A 22,644-nucleotide genomic window follows, 5' to 3' on the forward strand; every position below is an offset into this window, starting at 1 on the left:
TTTATTCAAGCCAGCTATACCAGTAGCCAGAGCAGATTAGTAAAACTGTATTTGGCTTCAAAATACTGAAAAAGTATTGTCCAGGTATGTTCTCAATTTTGTATACTGAATGCACATGCCTACTTTGGTCTCCACTTATGTGTTTGGGGCACAAGATTACAGCTATATTTTGAAGGGTGTGTGATGGACTGCAATTTCTAAAAGCCAAAGATGCTGTACAAATAGCTGAAGGACTGTGAAGGGTTAATTCTTCATAGAAAAAAGCATCCTTAAAGTGACAGGCTTCTTGAAGCAATCCGATTGGTTATTATCAGCTGAGCAGAGAAAGACTTGAAAAATGCTTGCTGTTCAGAACTTCAACCAGATTTCTGCTTTGTACGGAATTGAATCTGATTTCAGCCTTAGCTGAGAACTGGAGGAAAGACAGAGAACTAGAGAAAAGAAAGAGAACTGGAGGAAAAGTTGGCAAGGAAAGTCGAAGATGTAGGTGAAGACTCCCATTCAGGTCAAGGAAAGGGGATAGATCTTCTAGAGAGCTAGCTCTGAAGAAAGTAGTAAATCCTGTTCAGGCATGGTTAGAAACTGCCTAAAGAATCAATTAAAAAAAACAAACTCAAGACTACTGGTGTTTCAAGAGAAGGGGGTTGAGTGCTGGAAAGAATGCACCAGCCTTCTAGAAACCAAAAGATTTGGAGATACCTCCAAGGACAACACTGAAACAAAAGCCTTTCAACATAAAGATTAAGTCACTGTGACCGATTATGCATGGCAGCAGGTATGTCGTGCCGCTAACCGTGCCGTTGAGATGGGGCCGAAAGCCCTGCCATCCCCCCTGCATGCACGGGGGTGGAACTCCGTCAACTGTGCCAGTGCAACGGCTCTGTGAACGCAATGCGGGGGCAGAAGCGCCGGGAGCACAGGTAAGCAGCGGCAGCAGCTGGGGGGGGGGGTTGAGAGCAGGGGGCCTCCACTGCAGGATGGTGGGGAGCAGCATACTGCTCTTCCACCATGGCGGGGGTGAGGAGTCGCCCCTGTTGGCTCTGTGGAGTTGCGGAGCTGGCAGAGGTGAGAGGCGTCCCTGCAGGGATGCTGTAGTTTGGGGGGAGGATCTGAGTTGAAAGCCAGGCTCCTCCAATTATGCACGGGGCTCTGTCAAGCTGGCCCACACCTGTGGCCTCCCAGGATTCCAGAAGAACCCGCGTTCCGTTAACGCGGGTCTTCCAAGGGCCTGAGCTGGGAAATGCCCGCGCTGGCAGTGGCGGCGTGCATAATCAGGGATTTTCCCTGATGTCCTGCCACTATCAGCGCGAGCATTCCGGCCCATGCATAACCGGTCAGAAAGAAGCTTATGACCTAAAGTTTGTGCACGTACTGGTATTACCTGAGAAATTTCAGCATGTAGCTCTCTTAAGCCTTCACTACTCAGCTGATGCTAACCAGATTGTTTGGAACAGCCTGTCACTCAAGGCTCTCTTTTTCTGTGAATAATTAACCCTTTACAATCCTTCAGGTGTTCGTATAGCACTTCTAAAAAAATTTAAAGTGCCATCTGTCACAGAGATAATAAAGATATCTTTTCCCCTGTTGGGACTAAGAGCATCCCGGTGGATGAATGTACATTTATGACTGTAGAAATAGTGTAGGATAGGGTTCTCCAGTTTGGTACCTATTGGTCCCATGACGCCTTTCTGGATGCCCACTATATGTTTTCAGAAACTAGGAGGGGCCATATGGTGCTTTTGACCAGCAAGGCTCCTAATTGCCACTGGAAATTTGATGGGCTGTGCAAATATTTGAAAAAGTTGCTTTGGCAACAGCTGCCAGCACAGCACAAGGATCTTCACTGTGCAATTGAAGGTAAGCTGTGGCAGCCATTTTGCAGCTTTGCCTACCACATTAGGTCAAAATTCCAAAAGTTACCACAAGCTGAAAAAAGTTGGGACCCCTTTCCAAATGTCATTGGCTGAGTCCCATTGTAGATCCCGATAGTAGCTTTTGGGGTATGAAAACACATCAGGAATTCCATCAAGGGGCTTCATGACTGCTGTATTATTTCATTTGTAGGTGGTTCACTGTAGTTTCTAGCTTTGTTTTATGCATTAATAAATATAAATATTTTAACTTGCGCTGTCAGAGCTGCCCTGTGATTCTAGATTTAGGATAGAACAGCGGGAATTGAAAAGCTTAAAATGAATAATAAAATGAGAAAAGGTGTAGCAAGAAGGTGCCAATCTCAAGCTGGCAAGTTGCTGGCAAGTTGCTGTGAGGCTTTATAGTTTAATTATATGTGTCTTGTAACTAAGATATACTGGAGCCGGTAGGTCTTTAAATTTTAAAACCTGTATGTTTAACCCCATCTAAAAATTAACATGACTACAGGATTAATATGTTCCCTAAAACTTTTTCGGATCAAAAGCTGCATTTACAGGTCACCAGAGTCTTCTAAACCACACCCAGCTCATTCTAGAAAAGCCTGGAAGAACTAAGATGCTGCAGGATGACTGCCAGTTTGAAACCCTTTTCCAGTCCCCAGATTTGGATTTGGTTCAGCTTCTATACAGGAAAGATTTATTGGAACATGTTCAAAATGCCATTGTCTCAACACTGAGAACGATCAGATATGTTCTATCACCTCAGTAGCCTACATGTCAGCATGACATAAACATTTTAGGGAAATAAATAAATGCATACATTTTTGGCCACAAAACAAGACATACATTGCAGTTTTACAGCATCAAGGGAAATTTTTTTTCAAGCTTTATGCAGCCCCTCCCTCCCAACCAAATCAACTTTAAAAAACCTATACAATTTATTTTCCTAAAATTAAAATAATTTCAATAAATTAAATTATTTCAGTCACATAGACAAGCCTGTGACCCTTCCTCAGAAGAATCAAATACTGAAGTGGGGGATGAGGAGTCTTATAGAATCCCTGAATCTATAAGTAAAACTAGGGATGATCCAGTTAATGTTCCAAACATACCTAAAGGCAACCTGGATCTGTTCTTACAATTAGTGGCAAGAACAGTAGAAACTATTTCTACTGATTCCAAGATTGAATCCTTGAGCAAAGAGTTTGTTAATCTGCAAAGGGAGAAGGGAAGGGCTAGGCTGACGCCTTCCCATAAAGGATTATGATAGAAAACATCCTCCTCAGAATTTTGTCTTACAACTGTCTAGAATATGTCTAACCATCTTTAAGCACAGAGGCTCTCTACCCTCTTGGAGGTCTGCACATCTAGTCAAAACCCATTTATGCCAGTGGAATTAATTTCCATCAAACTGATGTGCTTGCATATGAATTCTTAACTTCCACTCATTCAAACCTAAGATTGCTTCTAAGCTTTCAATCCCCCTAAATTCCAGCCTTACTCCGGAATAGACGTAGTTATCTGCAGTCTAAGGGAACCTTGGTAACTAGGGTCTTTAAAAACTAAACAATGTCCCCATTGTTCCCACCTATGAGCCAAAGGATGACCCAGGTGAATCTAGGAGCAGATCAAACTGCTCCTAGTGAAAGTCTTACAGAAAGTCTAAAAATAGGAGAAACAGTAATTAGTAGAGGCCCCTTTGTCAGGGGCCTCTCTGCATCCTTCATCCCCTTTTATTTAATCTTTTTCTTAGTGACCTTCCAGCCCTTTTTGGGAGAACCAGTGGTCACCTCCCCCCCTCATCAGTAGGTAGTAGATCTACACCACTTTCATTGTATGCAGATGACACTGCCATCCTATCAAGAACTCGAACAGGCCTAATTAGATATCTTAGAACTTTTATAGACTACTGTGATGAAAACCATCTTACTATAAATTATGAGAAAACTAAGATCTTAGTCTTTGCTAAATACCATTGGTAAATACCAATGGAAGGTGAGAGGCAATCAAATCGAGCAAGTTTATCACTTCAAATATTTTAGTATGAATTTTAGCTATAACAGAAAGTGGGCATACCATAAGGAGAAGGTTGTTAAAACCTCTAAGGGACAATTGGCTTTACTGACAAAATTCTTTCACCAGAAGGGAAATAGGAATGTTTCTGCTGTAATGAAAATCTATGCAGCTAAAATAATCCCCCAAATGCTCTATGGAATCCCAATCTGGATTGGTGCATTCAACAACAATTTAGAAAAAATGTCAATTTACCTTTTTTATGCAAGTGTTGGATGTGCCAAAATGTGTTGATAACTTTAGGCTGTTGTCTGAACTTGATCAACAGACTCTAGAAACCAGAGCCTGGCTATGTACTTTCAGATATTGGTTAAAACTTCCATCTTCTTCCTTCATCTTTACTTTCTAATTTGTTAGGAGATCCCTACTTTATTAAGGGCTTTAATGAAATAATATCCCATAAACTCCATTGTTTAGGATTAGATCTACCAGCTCTAGTCAATTATGATGAGTGTATAGTCCTAGTTGATTACAAAAATGTTAGACCAGGATATTCAAATAATTGGCACATCAATTATAGGAATTGTTCACCTAGTCACTGGGACATCCCATGGTCCTACAAATCAATGCCCTTATATGTTCAAGTTTTAGATGATTACCCCCCCCCCAAATATTTTTCCATCAAACCTATCAAGAGGCCGTTACCTTCAAATTCCCCGAAATGAGAGAAGTTGCCTGCATGGATGTAATGCTCCAGATACACTTCCCCACCTATTTTTCAACTGCCCCAAATTTCAGATGTACCATCACTATCTGGGTTTCTTATGGAATATCTGAAGTATTTGTGCGCTGATTAGAAACGCCTGGTGAAGATGTTGTTCACGGATAGTGGACATTGCAAAAATTCTGTCGAACATCTTAAGCAGAGATAGTCAACCTGTGGTCCTCCAGATGTCCATGGATGACAATTCCCATGAGACGCTGCCAGCAAATGCTGACTACCCAGATCTTAAGAACTGATCTAACTCTGATGCAGATCAGCTGCACAACATAAAACACTATGTTTTCCAGAGAACTTGCACAACCCTTGTCCATCATCTTTAGGACCTCCCGGAAGACTGGAAGAGAGCAAACGTTATTCCGATCTTCAAAAAAGGGAGGAAGGATGACCCGGGAAACTACTAACCAGTGAGTCTGACCTCTGTTGTGGGGAAGATAATGGAGCAGATATTAAAGGGAGCAATCTGAAAACATCTGGAGGACAATTTGGTAATCCAAGAAAGTCAGCATGGATTTGTCTCCAACAGGTCCTGGTTTCCTTTTTTGACCAAGTAACAGTTTGGTGGATCGTGGAAATTCGGTTGATGTCGTTTACTTGGATTTGAGTAAAGCTTTTGATAAGGTTCCCCGTGATGTTCTGATGGATAAATTGAAGAGTTGGACCTTTCCAACTCTATGATTCTATGATTCTATGATTCTATGATTCTATGATTCTATGATTCTATGATTCTATGATTCTAAATCTGTAAACAGGAAAGGCTACAGGGGGTGGAGGGACTACTCATCAAGTTTTCAGATGACACCAAATTGGGAGGACTGGCAAATGCTCAAGAAGATAGAGACAGAATTCAACGAGATCTGAACACAATGGAAAAATGGGCAAATGAGAACAAGATGCAGGGGGTTGGACTAGATGGCCTGTATGGCCCCTTCCAACTCTATGATTCTATGACTATCATTGTAATCTGTGTCTTTGCCAGGAATTTTATTTCTTGTTGCTTTATGTATTTCACATCTTACGCCAGTAAAGGTATCTGAATCTGAAATCTGACAAACCTGTGTGTTTAGTCTGAGGCAATCACCAGAGCTTAGCACTAGTAGCTCTTTTCAGTGTTATGGCTCAGCTCTGGAAATGTGAAGCAATAACCTCTAACCTTGTGTGAAAGACCTCTCACTACTGAGTAATCCCAGTCACCATCAATATGTCTGGGATTAGAGAGAATGTACACTTCATTTTATAGATCCACTGACAAACAGTCCTTCATAAGACTCACAAGAAAATGCAGCAAGCTGCGAAGTCAACCCTAAAACAGAAAAAAAAACACTGTTAAATGGGAATGCTGAAAAGATTCCTATAACTGGAATGCAGTAGGAGATGGATACGAGTTATTAAAAAAAACATAAAAGGTTAAGAGGAGTTGAAGCAACACTGCATGTGAGGAGAGTGACACTCCAGTGGAAAGATTCAAGTAGGCAGCCGTGTTGATCTGAAGCAGCAGAATAAATTTAGATTCCAGTGGCACCTTTAACACCAACAAAGTTTTATTCAGGGTATGAACTTTTTTTATCTGAGGCATTATGCATGCACATAAAACATCATCCTTATCCATTTTTGTTCCTCTATATATTTATGAAATAGCCTAGGGGTGGGAGGTGTCCGGCTGTCCAAATTAGAATAGGGCCAATCAGGGTGGAGCCAGCTTTGCCCTGCTTGGCCCTGCCCATGCAGCTCTCGCCTTCCGTCCCTAGACTCTAGCCTCTTTGCTCTCAGACGCCTCAGTGCCTGGAGCCAGCAGCAGGTAAGGGGAGAGGGCCCTGGGCAAAGGGTCGTAGTGGAAGGCTTGCTAACGAGGGCCTCTTGGCCTGCTAGGCTGGGCCTGCTGATGAGGGCCTCCCGGCCTGCTGACTGCCTGCTAAGGAGTTCTATCCCGGCCCTGCTAACAAGCTGCCCAGCCCCCGCCTGCCCCACTAGATCTGGCTGTGAGCTGCGGCCCAAAGCCACCTTAAGCTGCCTGGCCTGTGGAAAGTATCTGGGTGAATAGAAGGGAGGGAAAAACAAGTAGTATGCTACAGACTACTTGACCAGGGTGAAGATGTGGATACTGCCCTTGTAATTATGGGGGAATTCAATTTCCCTGATATATGCTGGGAAACAAACTCTGCTAAGTGTCCAGAGTCTGGCTACTTTTTGACCTGCCTAGTTGACAATTTCATTTACCAAATGATGGAAGAACCTACGAGAGGGTCGGCCATATTCGACTTAATACTGAGAGCTGGTGGATGGGGTAAAGAAGGTAGGGACCTTGGGGGGGGGGTGTTGACCATTTCCTCCTAGAACTCCTTTTGAGATGGGGGGGGGGAGAAGTTCATAGTCAGATATACCAGACTTTCATAGGACTTTAATAAACTCAGAGACATGATGAGAGTCATCCCATGGACCAGAATACTGGAAGAGAAAAGAGCAAGAAAAGCTTCTTCAGCTATGTGAGGGACAAGTGTAAGGTGAATGAGGCAATAGGCTTGAAGATGGAGAGACTCTGACAGAGGAAAGAAAGCTTTTGTTGCCTCTGTTTTCCGAGAAAAATATGGACACATATAGGGATGGTAGTATAATCCACTGCAAGCGTTACGATCCTATAATCCCCTATAATGATCCTCAGATCAAGACCTGCTCAAGGTCCACAGCCTGAGGTAGGTGGAATTGAACCAGCCTGATGGAACAAGCTCCCAAGAGAAACCAGGGCTCTGAAGGCTTGCAAGACATAAATGTTCCACCAGGTTTATGCTCAAGGCCTATAATATCATCCACTGAACAGCTGGCCTCACCGCTAGGAGAAGAAGGGGAAACAGCCTTTCTTAACTTTTTTACCATTGAGAAATCCCTGAAACATTCTTCAGGCTTCGAGAAACCTCAGAAGTGGTGCAAACATGCAGAATATGGTTTGGAAACACACCTGTGTATACGCCCAACCAGGGCCCCCTCTCCTTCCCACCCCCTCCAGGCCCATGATTGGCCATTTGCGAGGGGTAGGTTGATATGACCATTTATAATGTTGTCATATCACCAGATAAATGTCTTAAAAATATATTAAAAATGAATTAACTCCCATCATTTTGGGAAACTCTTCCAGGACCATTAAGAAACCCCAGAGTTTCACAATAATTGGGCAACATAAAAACATCCAGTTTGAGTAACACTATACCCTTTAGATCAGTTGTAACTACAATCCTACCCTAAAATACCCATCTACCTGCTAAATAGTGATGAACTTAATTATAGAGTTCAGATGAAATGAACTGTCAGCACTTCTCCTCTAGATGGGGCTGTGAGTTGCTTAGGTATGCAACACCAGTTATGAGAGCAGAGTCTAAAAACATAACTAGGCAGAAAGGAGGCATAATATGCAGCCCAAATTCAGGAAAAAGAGAATAGGAACTAAGAAAGCCATTTGATGGTTAAGGGTGCCTCTGTTTGTTTGGACTGCAGCAAAAATGACACATCTGCCGTCTCAGGCACCAGAAGGGGTTGCAGAGCCAGATGATAATTAGAAGATCAAACAAGGGAATACCACCAGGGAGACTGCCTTATCTGACAGAAACTGCGATGGAACCTTCTACATGGAAAGACAGCATGAATGCCCAGTAACCAAGCAGAACATTGGAGAAAGGCTGCAGAAGAGATTAAATCGCTACAGTCATTGAACTCCCTCCAGGGAAGAGGGCAGCAGAATGCAGATGGATCTTCTAAGAAAAGTTTAAGATTCTACGGGGGAAGATGAATCTTATGGACTCTGCTCATTAGATCTTGGGAAGGAGTGTTGGAATATGCCAGATTTACCGTGCCTATATACAAAGAAGTAACTTGAAAATCCTGTAGGAGCAGTAAAGATGACAGCTAGCTAGCAAGGCTAAGGACCTTCACCTATTTTAAAGAATTCTTCTTGCCTCTGGTTGGTTCATTCAGGTTTTCCCCTGTTCTTCTGAAAACAGTTTTTCTGTCTTCAATGAGAGCAGACAGGCAGGCTTCTATCTCTCCTCTTTCCTATATGCTGTTCTCTTACTCAATAAACCCATTTTGTTCTTAATCAGCGAGTGTGTTAGCTTCTATGCATATTTAGACTCTGCCAACAAATTCAAACTATAACATAATATTTAGGATTCCACATGAGTGGTAAACCAAAACATTTCTGGGCAGGTCTTCCTGTGTCACTAATAACCAAGGGCTGGGGTTCTAGGTTATCTTGCTAGGTCCAAAGTCTAGGTTATCTTGCTATGGGCATATTGACTTTTTCCTGTAGGGTCAATAGAGTCCTCCGAATTTCCTAGCAATTCTCCCTTAAAGATATGATGTCTTTCAGAACGTACGTGGACTTACAGTGACGCATTGATCATATATCCTTCATTATACTGTCTTGTGGCCCCTTAAAACTAACAAAGTTTAAATCTGGATATAAGCTTTTGTGTGCATACACACTTCTTCAGATACACATGAAAGCTTATACCTTGAATGTTGGTCTTAAAGGTGCCACAGGACTCAAACTTTGTTCTGGGTTCTGCTTCTGAACTGCTGGGTACTAGTAGTTTGGCAATGGATTCTGCTGCTGAGTGCTAGAACATTGATTGCACTGATTCTGCCACCCCTCAGTTTCTACTTCAGAGATTCTCAGATTTGACAATAGTCCTGTTGAGCTTTGGCACTGCCACAGTGGTGTTGGTTCTGCTGGACACCTTGCAGTGGGTTTGTGGCTGGGCTGGCCTTGTAAAAATGATACACCATTTGCACTGCAGAGATTCTCTGGACATTCTGTTGGGCCTAGCTATCCCCCCCCCCTTTGAAAACAATGGTGGATGGGGGCAGCTTCTTTGGGTACCCATAGAATTGGATCTCCTGGTCCAATATTTGTGAAACTTGGGATTTCTTTGGAGGAAATGCTTCAGCAGCTAGGCTGCAGATTTGGTGCCTCTAACTCAACCATTGCCCCAATAGACTATTGAATACTCAGGCTAGATTTGCCTTTGACTTCAATGACACCATAGGATATAACAGAACTAAAAATATTTGTTACTCCCAAATATGGCCAAATTCATATATTGGTACTGGTATTGATATTCAGGAGTACCAGCAGATATTGATTTTGAGGGGTGGGTCCAATATACTCAATCCTCCAAAATACCGTTATTTTCTTGCATATGCCTAGGAGTATTACACATGGCAGGAATCCTCGCAAAAAGTCAGCCGAATAAGATGTATTTTTTATTTCTGCACATGGCACCATTTTCACCATGGAAAACCCAGCATAGTATTTTTGATTCTGCATGGCACTCCTCCCCTCATAGTGGTGACTGCGTCTTTTCTGTGCAGTATTTAAAACTAGCTTTATAACAAGTTTTCTTTTACGACTGTACCGAGGTTGCCTGTTTTCACATGCATAAATGTTAGCATGTTTTTGGTCTCCTCCTCTATGCCACTGTACACTAATGGGTGAAGGGACAGCCTCTAGTCCCTCATCCACCAATGGGAGCTTGAGGCACCCCTTGTTTGATGCAGACCCTCCCACCTCTGCACCAGCTGAAATTAATTTATTCATTCCCTAAGAGGCATTTGCAGGCATTTCAATCTACTCTCTATAAGGAACAGCATACCTCTCAGGGAGAAAGGTTGTAGTGTTTTCAAAAGTCTGTGTGCCCCCACAGAAATTTCTTGTTGAGGTCTCCTTGTCCATGAACTACAATTCCCATGGAGCCCTGCCAGCAGCATGTGCCAGAGTGGCAGTCAGGTGACATTGCAGCTAACCATGGCCTGCCAATGAGCATCTAGCACAACAGAGGAAGGATTTGTCCCCTCCCCTTAAGGATTTGTCTTTGTAAGTCTTGCAAATGCATAATCGTATGCAGGAAAAAAACACTGTATCAGAGCACTTGCATAAATGTAACCTTTTTTATATGACAATTTAAAAGAGTCAGTATACTGACTTTGGTGAAAACCTGTATGTGCATAATATGCCCTACCAGTCATGAACTGAAAGCCATTTTTTTTTTTACAAACTGTGTATTTGTCTGTTGACACAACTGGGGCTGTTCAGCACATTGCTTTACTATATTCCTTTGTATTCTTGACAACTGAGCACAGCTCAATTGGCTGTTTGCACACACAACTTGATTGAGTTCCGCTTTACTTGCCTTGGTGGATCTCTACTCCACTTAACAGGCTAATGTTTACATATAGACAATTAAATCAATCACAGATCATATAAATCAGCCAAACACAAATACTATGTTGAAGAAAATTTCACTGTTTAGTATTTGTCAAAATAGACTTTAATGACAATACTAGCCAATGATGATTTGTTGAATCAGCAGTATTTTCACATATGCTCAGGTTTGAAAACAGGTGACACAAGCCTGGCAGGTGTTCAAGTAATGCGATGCTGAGCTGAACAGATCCAACCACTGGCTCACATCTGCCTGTCACAGCCAAACATGGTAAGTTAGGCTGTTCAAAAAATCCTCGCCACATCGCAACGGACATGATGCAGCAGATAAGGGAGATGTTTGGCTATCAGTGTGTTTTGTTTACAGCCCAAAAAACAGAGACCAAAAGGTACACATTCTATCCAAGCTTAATGCCAATATTTGCTCAATCAAAAGGCATTTTAATTGGTATGGGTACAGGTTGGCAGCACTGGACAACCATCCATACTAGAGCCTATTGACAAGACACCTATCTTTTACACCACTCTTGGAAGGTGCCATCAGTGACTATCCCTGGTAGTGGCAGCAGCATTTGGTGTCCCTTCCTGGGCTGGCTTCTTCTGTCCTTAGCTACTTTCAGTGGAGAAAGGAAAGGACCGCCACTAGTTCTGGGACTGGGATCTGCTCACCCTCTGAAGCAGCAGCACATCTCCTCTTTTCCCGTCCTCCTAGGTTTACCAGCTCTGGGTTGAGAAATAAATGGAGATTTTGTGGGTGGAGCCTGAGAGGGTGAGGTTTGGAGAGCAGAGGGTTCTCAGCAGCGTATAATGCCATAGAGTCCACTTTCTAAAGCAGCCATTTTTTTCCAGGGGAACTGATATTAGTCATCCGGATATCAATGGCAAAAGAGGGAGAACTCCAGGTGCCACCTGGAGGTTGGCAGCCCTAGCCATCCATGATAGCTGGCAACTATGACCAGTCATTTCAACCATTACCACTTGCCAATACAGAAAGCAAGTGTGAGGGGGGGGCATGGTTGCTGAGTCACTACCACTCCTTGTCTTGCTTACCTGTCCTTTTTGGAGTAGCAGCTGCCGGAGATCTACTCACTTGCCATGTGGCTCACCTGTAGTAAAGAGAATCAAGTAGCTGCTCTGCGGATAGAAGATGCAGCAGGGGAATCAGTTATCATATCAGGATGCTTACCAAGAGGTATTTTACAATGGGCCTTCAAGCATCTGAAACTGACTCCAGCAAGTTCCTGAAACAATAAGGTTGTTTAGTTTATTCTCCATACAGTGAAACAGCTTTCTCAATCTAAGAGATGCTTCACTTTCTTTGAGTAAACAAATTCTTGCATAGATTCAGGGGAAGTGGACATATTAGATTGAGTTGCCATTTCAGATATGTGGGTGCTGGCAACCACGCAATGTAAGTCTCCTGCTGTAACATCCTCTCAGCATCTTGTCTTGATGCTGCAAAGCAAGAATTAAATAATCATATTCAGTACAAGGCAGAATACCAGTTCTCTGAAAAATTGGGCAGAGGAGGAAATTCTGGACAGTACAGCTTTTCTCAACCTGCAGTGCTATGACACAACACTTTGAAACTCCATCTTCCACACGACAATGGTTTAGTAGCCTTGTCCTTCACTGAAGCTGATAATATAAGCAGATGAAGGTATTATTTTATTAAGCTTATAAGATTTTCCTGTCTTGAGAGAGAGAGAGAGAGAGAGAGAGAGAGAGAGAGAGGATAAACGTTTACATTTATCCTGTATATTAATGCAAGCAAAGTAAATTTAACTCCAGGATTCTGCACATATTTAATTTAATTTTAATTTATGCAGGAAAGGAACACTTATGAATATGATTAAGTGTACATGTAATGTGCTTGGGAGAATTGAAAGGCCAAGAAATATTACCTCCTGCTTTAATGTTTATTTGGAGAGGGGGGGGTAATTTTTCAGAACTTTTAAATACATATTAAAATTACAACTAAAAGTTTTCCTAATTAGACTAGCAGTAATTTTCAGAGCCCTTTCAGCATCATGACAACAAATTATCCCTTCATTATGAGAGACCTTTTATCTAGACAGGGTTGGATGGCTTTTGAAGTCTCATTCATCACTGTCATAAACATGTATAATACTGTCAAAATCAATGGTGGTATACCTTTGTACAAACTCAGCCAGTAGCCTTTCCTGTTTACAGATTTGTATTGATCAACACCAAAAAGATCAGTGGGAGAACAATACTTCTTTTGCTTACCTTACTTCTTTTGCTTACTTTACCATGTGGAAACAGGACTATTACATTAGATACACAATGAGGTGGCTGGATGGAGTCACTGAAGCAGTAGGTGCAAACTTAAATGGACTCCGGGGAATGGTAGAGGACAGGAAGGCCTGGAGGATCATTGTCCATGGGGTCGCGATGGGTCGGACACGGCTTCGCACCTAACAACAAGATGTTAAAGTAATGCCTATTATGTAAACATACTTCTTTTGCTGTCAAGTTGCTGCTAATTTACAGAGATCCTGTAGGGTTGCCAAGTCAAGTAGGGATGTGCACATTCATGATTCATGGGACTACCACAAACCTTCCCATTTCCTGAATTGGTTTGGTTTGTGATGTGGTAGAATGCTCCCCCCCCCACTTGCTAGAGATGCCAAACTTACAGAGACTTTGGTTGTTACCTCTCCTTTACCAGCCCTCCAAGTTTGGTGATGATTAGATTTAGGGGACTGAGTTCCCTCCCCCCCAAAGCAGGTACCCAAGGAAAGTTCTCTGTGGGGAAAGTCACAACTGCACGTCCAGGAGTATACAGGGCCTGCAAGATGGAGCTCTTCCACCAGGTGTTTGGTTGAGTGAGATTGGGTCGCCCCCCTTGGGGCTATGGGATCGGGTCGCCCCACCCCCCTTGGGTTTTCCTGGACTGGGTATTAGACCGAGTCCAGAACTACTGGATAATCTATCAGATCAGAGACATTTATTTCAGTCAGCGACCAGTACAAAATACAAAACAGTAAAGCACAATATAAGATTGGTTAAAAGTTCCCCAATACTTCATATGTTCAATAGATCTATCCTAACCCTTGTGCATATTCAGCCAGGCACTTCTACATTTAATAGCTAATCTTACATATTTGGCAATAATATTGTATAAATTCTTATTTTTATCGAAAGGAGTTCCTTTAATTTGGCTTGTCTTGAAGTAGCCCTTAAGTCAGTGAAGATGGAATACAGCAATTCCTGATATAATTGGTTGTAAATACAGCAATCAAAAATTACATGTTCGGTGTTCTCGATGTTACCATCCTGGCATATTCAAGTTCGTTACTGGGGTGGAAGCTCCCATGCTGAAGGGAGAGCATTATAGCGCAATAATGTGAATGCCCTTCTAAATTAAGAGTTGTCAATATTAGAAAGATAGGGCATAAAAGGGCAATCTATTCACCTGGGTTACACCAGAAGATAGTGATGGCATAACTTGTTAATGCCTTGGCATTGAGTCGTTGGGGAGGAGTGTTGATTTTTTATCATCATCATGGAATTATTGGGTTTATAATATGTTTTATGATGATTTTATGATATTTTATGGATGTACTATGGGTTTCTTTGTTGTAAAGCACCATGAACTGGTTATGCTGGGAGTGGTGGTATAAAAATGTAATCATAAATAAACAAACAAACAAACCATGATAATCCAGAAGCATCAAACCTCCCCTGTACATGACCTCCAAGTTGTGTACAGATTGGACTTGGGATGCCGATTATTGCCCCCCCCAAAGCAGGTGCCCCCAGCAAATTTATCATTTTTGGAAATGAAAGGTGCAACTTCAGGAGGTTCATAAAACAGACCTCATGCAAGCCAGCAGCACCAGACTAACAGCTTTACATGCTGTCCAAATAAGAATCCTTCACCCCCCACATGCCCGGGTTCCTGTTCCCAGACACCAAACCCATCCTGCCATGCCACTAGAGCCCATCTCCAGTAGGGCATTAGGTCTTGATCAGAGCCTCCTTCCTCTGAGGTGTCCTAATGAGAGGAGGTATGGGTCCTCAGCCAAGGAACCTAGTAGCTAAACCTCTCTGGTCAGCATGCGCAGAAGGATAGGTGACTCAGAGCCTCCCTGAATCCATATTATTATTATTATTATTATTATTATTATTATTATTATTATTATTATTATTATTATTATTATTATTATTATTTCAATTTATTTCCCGCCACTCCCAAATGGCTCGTGGCAGGTTACAGTGTCTTAAAACACCATTAAAACTCCCATTAAAAGACTTAAAAATATCACCGCATGGCAGCACAACAATAAAATCCCCTTCTTACCCCCCTTCCTAAAAAAAGGGGGAGTGGAGGAGAAGGAGGTCAATGGTGTTCAAGAAGAAGCCCGGGGGAGAGCAGTCGATGTACCACAGCAGCCCCAGCCTCAACCATAGACCTGGCGGAAGAGCTCCGTCTTGCAGGCCCTGCGGAACATTGAAAGGTCCCGCAGGGCCCGCAGCTCTCCCGGGAGCTCATTCCACCAGGTGGGGGCCAGGACCGAAAAGGCCCTGGCCCTGGTCGAGGCCAGGCATGCTTCCCTAGGGCCGGGAACGACCAGAAGATTCTCACTCGCAGAGCCCTGCGGGGGGCATAGGGCGCTAGGTGGTCCCTCAGGTATGTGGGTCCCAGCCCGCGTAAAGCCTTAAAGGTTAGAACCAGAACCTTGAACCGGACCCAGACAGCAATTGGTAACCAGTGCAGCTGCCTCAGCACAGGCTGGATGTGGGCCCTCCAAGGTGTGCCGGTGAGGACCCTAGCAGCTGCATTTTGTACTAGCTGGAGTTTCCAGATCAGAGACAATGGTAGGCCCGCGTAGAGCAAGTTACAGAAATCTAATCTGGAGGTGACCGTTGCATGGATCACAGTGGCCAGGTGTTCGGGGGACAGGTAGGGCACTAGTAGCCGAGCTTGGTGAAGATGGAAAAATGGCTGGCTGGCTACTTTCCTGACCTGCGCCTCCATAGTGAAGCATCAATGGTCACACCCAAGTTTAGAAACCAACCCAGCAGGGTAGGTATTCAGAAATAAGTATGGGGGCGTGTTCAGACAAGGTAAGCAGGAAGTAAGTCCCTTTGCCCAATGTGAGCAGAGAGGTAGGTGGGTCAGAATCTACCTCACACAATTCCAGCCAGCTAGCTGATTTCTTAGTTCATCTTGGGAGTGGCTCTCTGCCAGGCTGAATTTCAAATTGGCCATTCCAGCAAACACCTGCCTTCCTGTCTTGGAAGAAGAAGCCTAGCACGGCTGTGGAATGGTTGGTGCCAATGGTTGATCTCAGCTCACTTTTACATCCTAATGGCCTTGTATCTTTTAAAAAGAAGAGTTGTCCTTCTCATGAGACATAAAGATAAAAAGCAATCCTGTGCAGCTGTTCTACAATGTAGGTAAATAGGGAATGTGTTGCACTCAGATGTCTACTTGGAAGCAAGTCCCATTTTATTCAATGGGGCTTACTCCCAGGAAACAGCTCTTAGATTACAGCCTCAATGAGACTGACCCAGTCCAATTAAGCATACCACCTTCCTACTGATTTAAATAGGCAAGCGACTCTTTCCCTGTAGCCAGTGGGAGTTTAGAGTCTTTATCAGGCTTCTGTGTAACAGCAACTTGATATTTAGGAATTTGCAAAACAGCTTTAAGTTTATTCCCATGCCACAGAAAGCACCATGTGGTTATTCCTTCAGTTCAAGCTGCTGTTAAAGGCTGAAGAGAAGGCTGGGCTCCCTGATCATTTGGCCATCCTGCATTGCAATAGTATGTTAAAAAGCAGAATGCTAAAGAGGCTTTTTAAAAGGCCGGGGACCACAGTATTAAAGGAAAGATGCTTCTGTTTCTACAATGGGTGGGGTATTATTTCTTTAAAATGTGCAATTCTGCTCTCCATCATGCAAAACTGCCCCTTAATGAAAAACTTCTGGCTACTGATCTGTAACTCTCCCACACAAGCATACACACACACGCACACACCATTTATGCACTGCAAAAACTGCTGTCAGAAAAAAAAACCCTGCTGTATTTGAACTGGGTGTATATACATTCTGCTCCCATTCTGTTCTCTTACCGGTAACCAGCACTGCCTGTAGAGCTTTGAACAATCATTTTGATATTTCCAGCGCTGCAGACGTCCATTCCCCTCATTGCTTTAATGATCAATTGATCAGTGCTGTAGACACTACAGGCACACCCCACCACAAACCATTGATCCTCAGTAAGAAAATCACATGGAGGCTCATAGGAGGCTCATGCAGGTGAGATCACACAGACCGCGGGCCACAAACTGCAGCCCAGGCAATTTTTATGGCATTTTTAGGTTCGTGAACATTTGTGCCCACCCAAGAGATGGGTGCCCACCCAATATACTCAAGAGATATTTAGAGGTGGTTTACCACTACCTGTCTATGTGTAGTAATTCTAGTATTCCTTAGTGGCCTTCCATCCAAATGCTGACCAGGGCCAACCCTACTTAGCTTCTGAGATCTGCTGTGATCATGCAGATTGCTGGCTATACATTTTTATTTCAGCTTTCCTCCAAGAACTCAAAGTGACATCTATGATTCTTCCTTCTTCAATTTTCTCTTCGTATCAACCTGTTAAAGTGTCCAAGGCTGAACCCCATGAGTCCCCAGGAATGATATATACAAGTAGCTAAACCTTTTTAAAATATCTAATATTTTCATCTCTTTCAGAACAAAATGTTTAATCTACAAGCAACATAACACACTAAAAATTATGCAACAAGAAAAACTAAACTATGTAACATGTTTCTAAGACCTGCATTAGATGGCACAAGCTTTAAATTCAAGAATCAAAGGCCATAGTTTTTGCATTCTCTACATTGCTGTCTGTTGTAATGTGAGCATATCATAATCCAGTCCTTTAGTCCATCAGAATCCAAGCTAGCCTTTTATCTCCTGGCTCTTAGCTCAATTATAGGTTTTTTTGCCAAGCACCATCAGGCGATCAGGACACCCAGTCAGGACATGTTCTTGCTGGAATTCTCCAGAAAGTTACCTCATCACTTCTCATTCCACCCTCCCATCCCAGGCTGCATATTCTCATGAGAAGGTAATTACCACATTTCCAGCTCTGACCTTGAAGATGATGAGGGCTATGTGGGCAGAGAGATCCAATTAGCAACATCTGCAAGATGGAATAGCCTGTTACTATTCTCATTAACCCTTGAAAGGAATCAGGGGAGTGTTGCCTCACACAACCCAATGAGAGTCAGCTGAGAAATCAGCCCTGTTACTGATAGAGCCCACATCAGCTGTTTGGTTGAACCTTATCTGTAGTTCAGAGAAGATCATTTCATGGTGCAGGATAAGGTGGCTGTAATTGGTTCATATTGCTCTGTGGTAGTGGATGTGGTAGTTGATGTAAGTCAGCCAAGTTGGGCACCAATCCAACAGACAGCAAGTAATGTTGAAGGAGGTGGCAATTACATGCTTGTCATCAGCTGCTGCCTCCAGCCATATTGCAGAGTTCTGCACACTCCCCCCCCCCCCCATCCTGGTGAGAGTACTAAAGGAGTACGAACATGCCTTCTTCCATCCTGTCTTCTTCCACTTAGGTTGCAACTAAGGCAGGCTGCTGAGGCACCTCCTACACACACCATCATGGATCCTGTCGAGGTGGCAAGAAAGGGGCACATGGAGTGTTTCAGCAGCTTGAATTAGATCACACCTAGTTTTCTTGTCCTTACAGATGTATTAGGAATGGTGATTCTTATAACTCTGAACTTGCCTAGCTAGTTTGAAGTTAATCTCCGTTTAAACTCTCCATTTTGGTCTGTTAATTCAAGTTGCAAAGGTTCTATAATTCTGTGGCATAATCATAAACTGTCTGCCGGGCAAATGAGGCAAGTACAATGTTTCCAAGGGTCAATGGATGTTAGCTCAGTGCATATTATTACTTTCTAAAATAATAACTGAGGCAGTTCCCCTTCTGTCCCCAAACCCAGCACTCCTTAGGTTCCACCTTTAAATCTCCAGCACTTTTGCAGGCCAGAGTTGCCATCCCTCTATCACAACTGCTCTCATCCTTCCTGGGCCATTTACTGGAGAATGCAGTCAGCCCTCTTAAAAACAATGCACTCAGCATAATCATAGCAATTAGTTGTAGGACCCTGCTAGTAACTGAAGGCATACCTCTTTTCTTTTCAGAGAGTGCATTGGTCTTTCTGCTGGTATTTATATCAATGATTCAGCATGATAGCAGCTTATGTAATTATTTAAAGAATGAGGGGGTTGTACAAATCAATGAAAGCAATTATTATTGTTGGTAGTTCAGCTACAGTGGTTAACTAGCAACAAAAGTAGTTTAATTACATAGTTGGAGCTACTTTTAATAAATTGCCCATCAATCACACTTTTACCATTCAGTGACATGAAAAGCCGTGGAACAATATGCAGCTTAACTGCTGGCCATTGCTTCTGAGGCTAAGCTTTCAGAACGGAGTAATTTGGTTACCAAGTATGACCGCCATACCCTCATTCTAAGCAAATGGCTTCATTGTTCTTCGACATTCAGGCTATTGTTTACTCTTAACTTTTCTCCATTGGACTCACTTTCCCACCTGCCACTTCTTCTAGATATGCTTCTCATGACACTGAACACTGTCAGCAAAACATCTCCTGCTATAACCAACATAATGTATTGAGTCCCTTGGGAGTGAGGTGAAATTTTAGTACAATCTGCTCATGTTATGTAGGCTGAACAAGACCCCCACTCATTCACAAATTGCCCTGATGAAGTTAAGACTTACTGAATGAAAGAACCCAGAGGCAGCTTGGAAGGAGAAAGGCATTAGGATTATGCATTTCAGTTGAACGTGTACTCCATAAAAGCAACAGTTCAGTTGCTCTTCACTCCAAATTATATATTTATTTTCATGTGTTAATATGCTCCTCCACATGGCATTTCAAAGCAAAATGTAAAAAGGACATTTAACAAAATATTTCGCTATTGTGGCAGTTACTCTTTAATAAAAGAAATCATATTAATGAACAGATTTCTCATTAACCTTTAAATTTGGCAGATTAAAAAAAATTAAACAAAGGGTAGGAAGAAGCATTTGCTGCCAAACTAATTATCAAAAGATCCTGTTGCTAAAACTATTCCAAAGTTCACCAACTGAAAGAAGCAGTTCTTTCTTCGGCAGGCATTACCTCCTAAGATTCAATCTGCATTCATAAATTCATAAACCGCAAAAGTTGGGAGGGATGGGGAAACACTGAAAGAGAGGTAATGATGAATCCCCACAATTTTAAAAGTTGGAACATGATGATCATTAGTAACCTTTACTGTAGTTAAGCAGATCTGGGTCTGATGGGCCACACTGAGTTCCATGAGGGAAGGCAAGCAAGATATAAACATAATAATAAAGTAGGCAAACAATCACTATCAACAGAAGCTTGCTAAGCATGCAAAGAAATTAAGTCATTGGAAACGATGGAATTGTACTTAGGGACAATGAAATCAAGTCCTGAGGATCTGAACAGAGCAGGCAGTGTAATCCTGAACATGGTGCTCATGGAGGAGAAATGCATTGAAGTAAGCATGCCTTGGCTTTCCTAACTGCTGGAAGGGCTCCAGCCCTGTACCCTTTCCTTAGGTCCTTCCACATGGTGATGATGATTCTTCATATATTCTCTTTTCAGACTACAGAGGCATTTGCAGCAGCAACATTGTCCTCACAGCAGTTTCCTCTGAAATTTTCTTGCCTCAGTTCCTTACAATTGCTATTCCCACCATCACCAGAGGGCATCTCCAAGACTGGTAATTGCTGCATAGCTACATGTCATTAAAAATATAATCACGTTGCCTTGATCTACTGCTGATTTCCGGGTTTGATTTTTTCCCCAAGCAAGCTTCTTGTCAGATTTGTATTCAAGATAGAAGAGGGTACACCTTTCTCCTCATATCTCTGCAATGAAAAGGGTGAGAAACAGACTTTTAGAAGACTTGAAGCTGGGGTTTCAGAGTAGTGAGTTGATCATGACAGATGATTGCTCTAATATTATTGCACTGAAGCAGTCTGGAGTCTAGCAAAAGAACCAACATGGTATAGTGGTCAAACGATTAGTCTTATAGTTAGAACAACAGGCTTCAAATCCCTGCTTGCCATGGAAGCTCATCAGGTAAACCTGACCATCTTTCAACCAAATATCTGAGCATCCCCCTCCTTGTGGCATGGGGGGCTGGTGGAGGGCCATCGAGTGGACAGGAAGGCAGAGGGCTGGGTGGGTCAGGTGGGGTGGTGTGGGGTATTTTGGTTTTGTATTTTTTAAATGATGTAAACCATCATGAGCTAGCTGGACTGGAGTCCAACAAATACAATTAATTAATTAATTTCTTGATTTTAGGGATTCCCACATCTCAGGCTTCTTGATCCCCTGTAACATTTGCCTTGGATCCCCAGATTTGCCAGTTCTTGCTTGGGAAATTGCTGGGGAGTAGAGCCTAAGGAAGGTGGGTTTCAGAAGGGGAAGGGCCTTAGTGGGGTATAATGCCATAGAGTCCACCCTCCAAGGCAGCCATTTTATCCAAGTGAACTTATCTCTGGGGAGCTGGGAAAGCCCCACTTAGAGGTTAACAACACTAGGCCTGTATAAGGTTTTAATTCAGCCAAAATGAAATTATTTCAGAGACCGTGATCTACATGCATTTCAGAGTTTTGTTCTCTGCTCAGTTAGATTGTTTGTGAACATTCTATGCCACCACCCTAATTTAGACAGCTGAGAGTCAATGGGTTTCCTGCCACAAGCAACATTTAACAGAGATGCACTGCATAAATCAGTATCAATCTAGTTATGCAATTGATTATCTGTTCCCACTCTGTTCTATTCCTGCATAGAGCAATCACATGTCAGTCCTACTTGCATTTACAATAAATTGCCTGTAATTCCTCATTTCCTACATCAAATACCCTAATGTGTTTTCCAGTATTCTGCCAAATACAGAGAAAGGTTTATTCTGAAGAATCCTTGTGGGCCTGGACGCTTTTTGTGTAACAGATCAGGTCAGGCTGTACAACACATAGGTCAGCCTGCACAACTCCACCTGCATTTGCTGTGCCAGGCAAGGGACGTAACAAGTTATTTGTGCAGTGAGCATAAGAGACTTCCTCTGCCCCTTCCTTTGCATGGCAGAATCAACCACAAACTCTCCCTGTTTATGTTACATATATCTGTGTCCCTTTCAGCTGCAGCTTGTAGCATCATCTGACCTATCCAAAAGGAAAAGTTGTAGAAATAACTGTACACTAAAGCAGGTAGGATTACCAACCTTCACATGGGGCCTGGAGTAGAGGTAAACACAAACCTGGAAAATGGAGGTTTGTGGGGGGTTGCAGGTCGGGGGGGGCATCATGAACCTTGGACCCCAAACCTGCATGGACCTCCCTGTGTTCATGAATTTTGCATTTTGCTCGAGTTTGTTTACTGTTTTGCTGTTTCCTGGAATGCTATAGATGTGAAATTCATTGTGGAACACCCTGACTGTATCGTCTCATTGTGGACATGGTTTCTGGGTCTAGTCCTGCGTCCACCATTCTCCCCTATGTCCATAGGAAACCATGCTCCTCTCTAAAACTATGACATGGAAAGATAGGTGGATGGATAACCACCGCCCTGGGAGGTGGTTATCCATCCCCCTATCTTTCCATGTCATAGTTTTAGAGAGGAGCATGGTTTCCTATAGACTTAGGGAACTTTCTCATATGGAC

At 42.8% G+C, this 22,644-nt stretch overlaps 1 long non-coding RNA gene across 2 annotated transcripts; it reads left to right on the top strand.

Annotated features, from left to right (window-relative positions):
- Positions 1 to 324: 324 nt before the first annotated feature.
- Positions 325 to 20,737, top strand: LOC143837300 (uncharacterized). Of its 2 annotated transcripts, none has more exons than XR_013230954.1 (3): positions 325 to 920; positions 4,956 to 5,072; positions 20,579 to 20,737. It is a non-coding gene; the product is annotated as an uncharacterized LOC143837300 (long non-coding RNA). The 2 variants fall into 2 exon arrangements; XR_013230956.1 differs by having other exon boundaries at positions 4,989 to 5,072.
- Positions 20,738 to 22,644: the final 1,907 nt, after the last annotated feature.

The sequence above is a fragment of the Paroedura picta genome, chromosome 1 (genome assembly GCF_049243985.1).
Source record: "Paroedura picta isolate Pp20150507F chromosome 1, Ppicta_v3.0, whole genome shotgun sequence".
NCBI lineage: Eukaryota > Metazoa > Chordata > Lepidosauria > Squamata > Gekkonidae > Paroedura > Paroedura picta.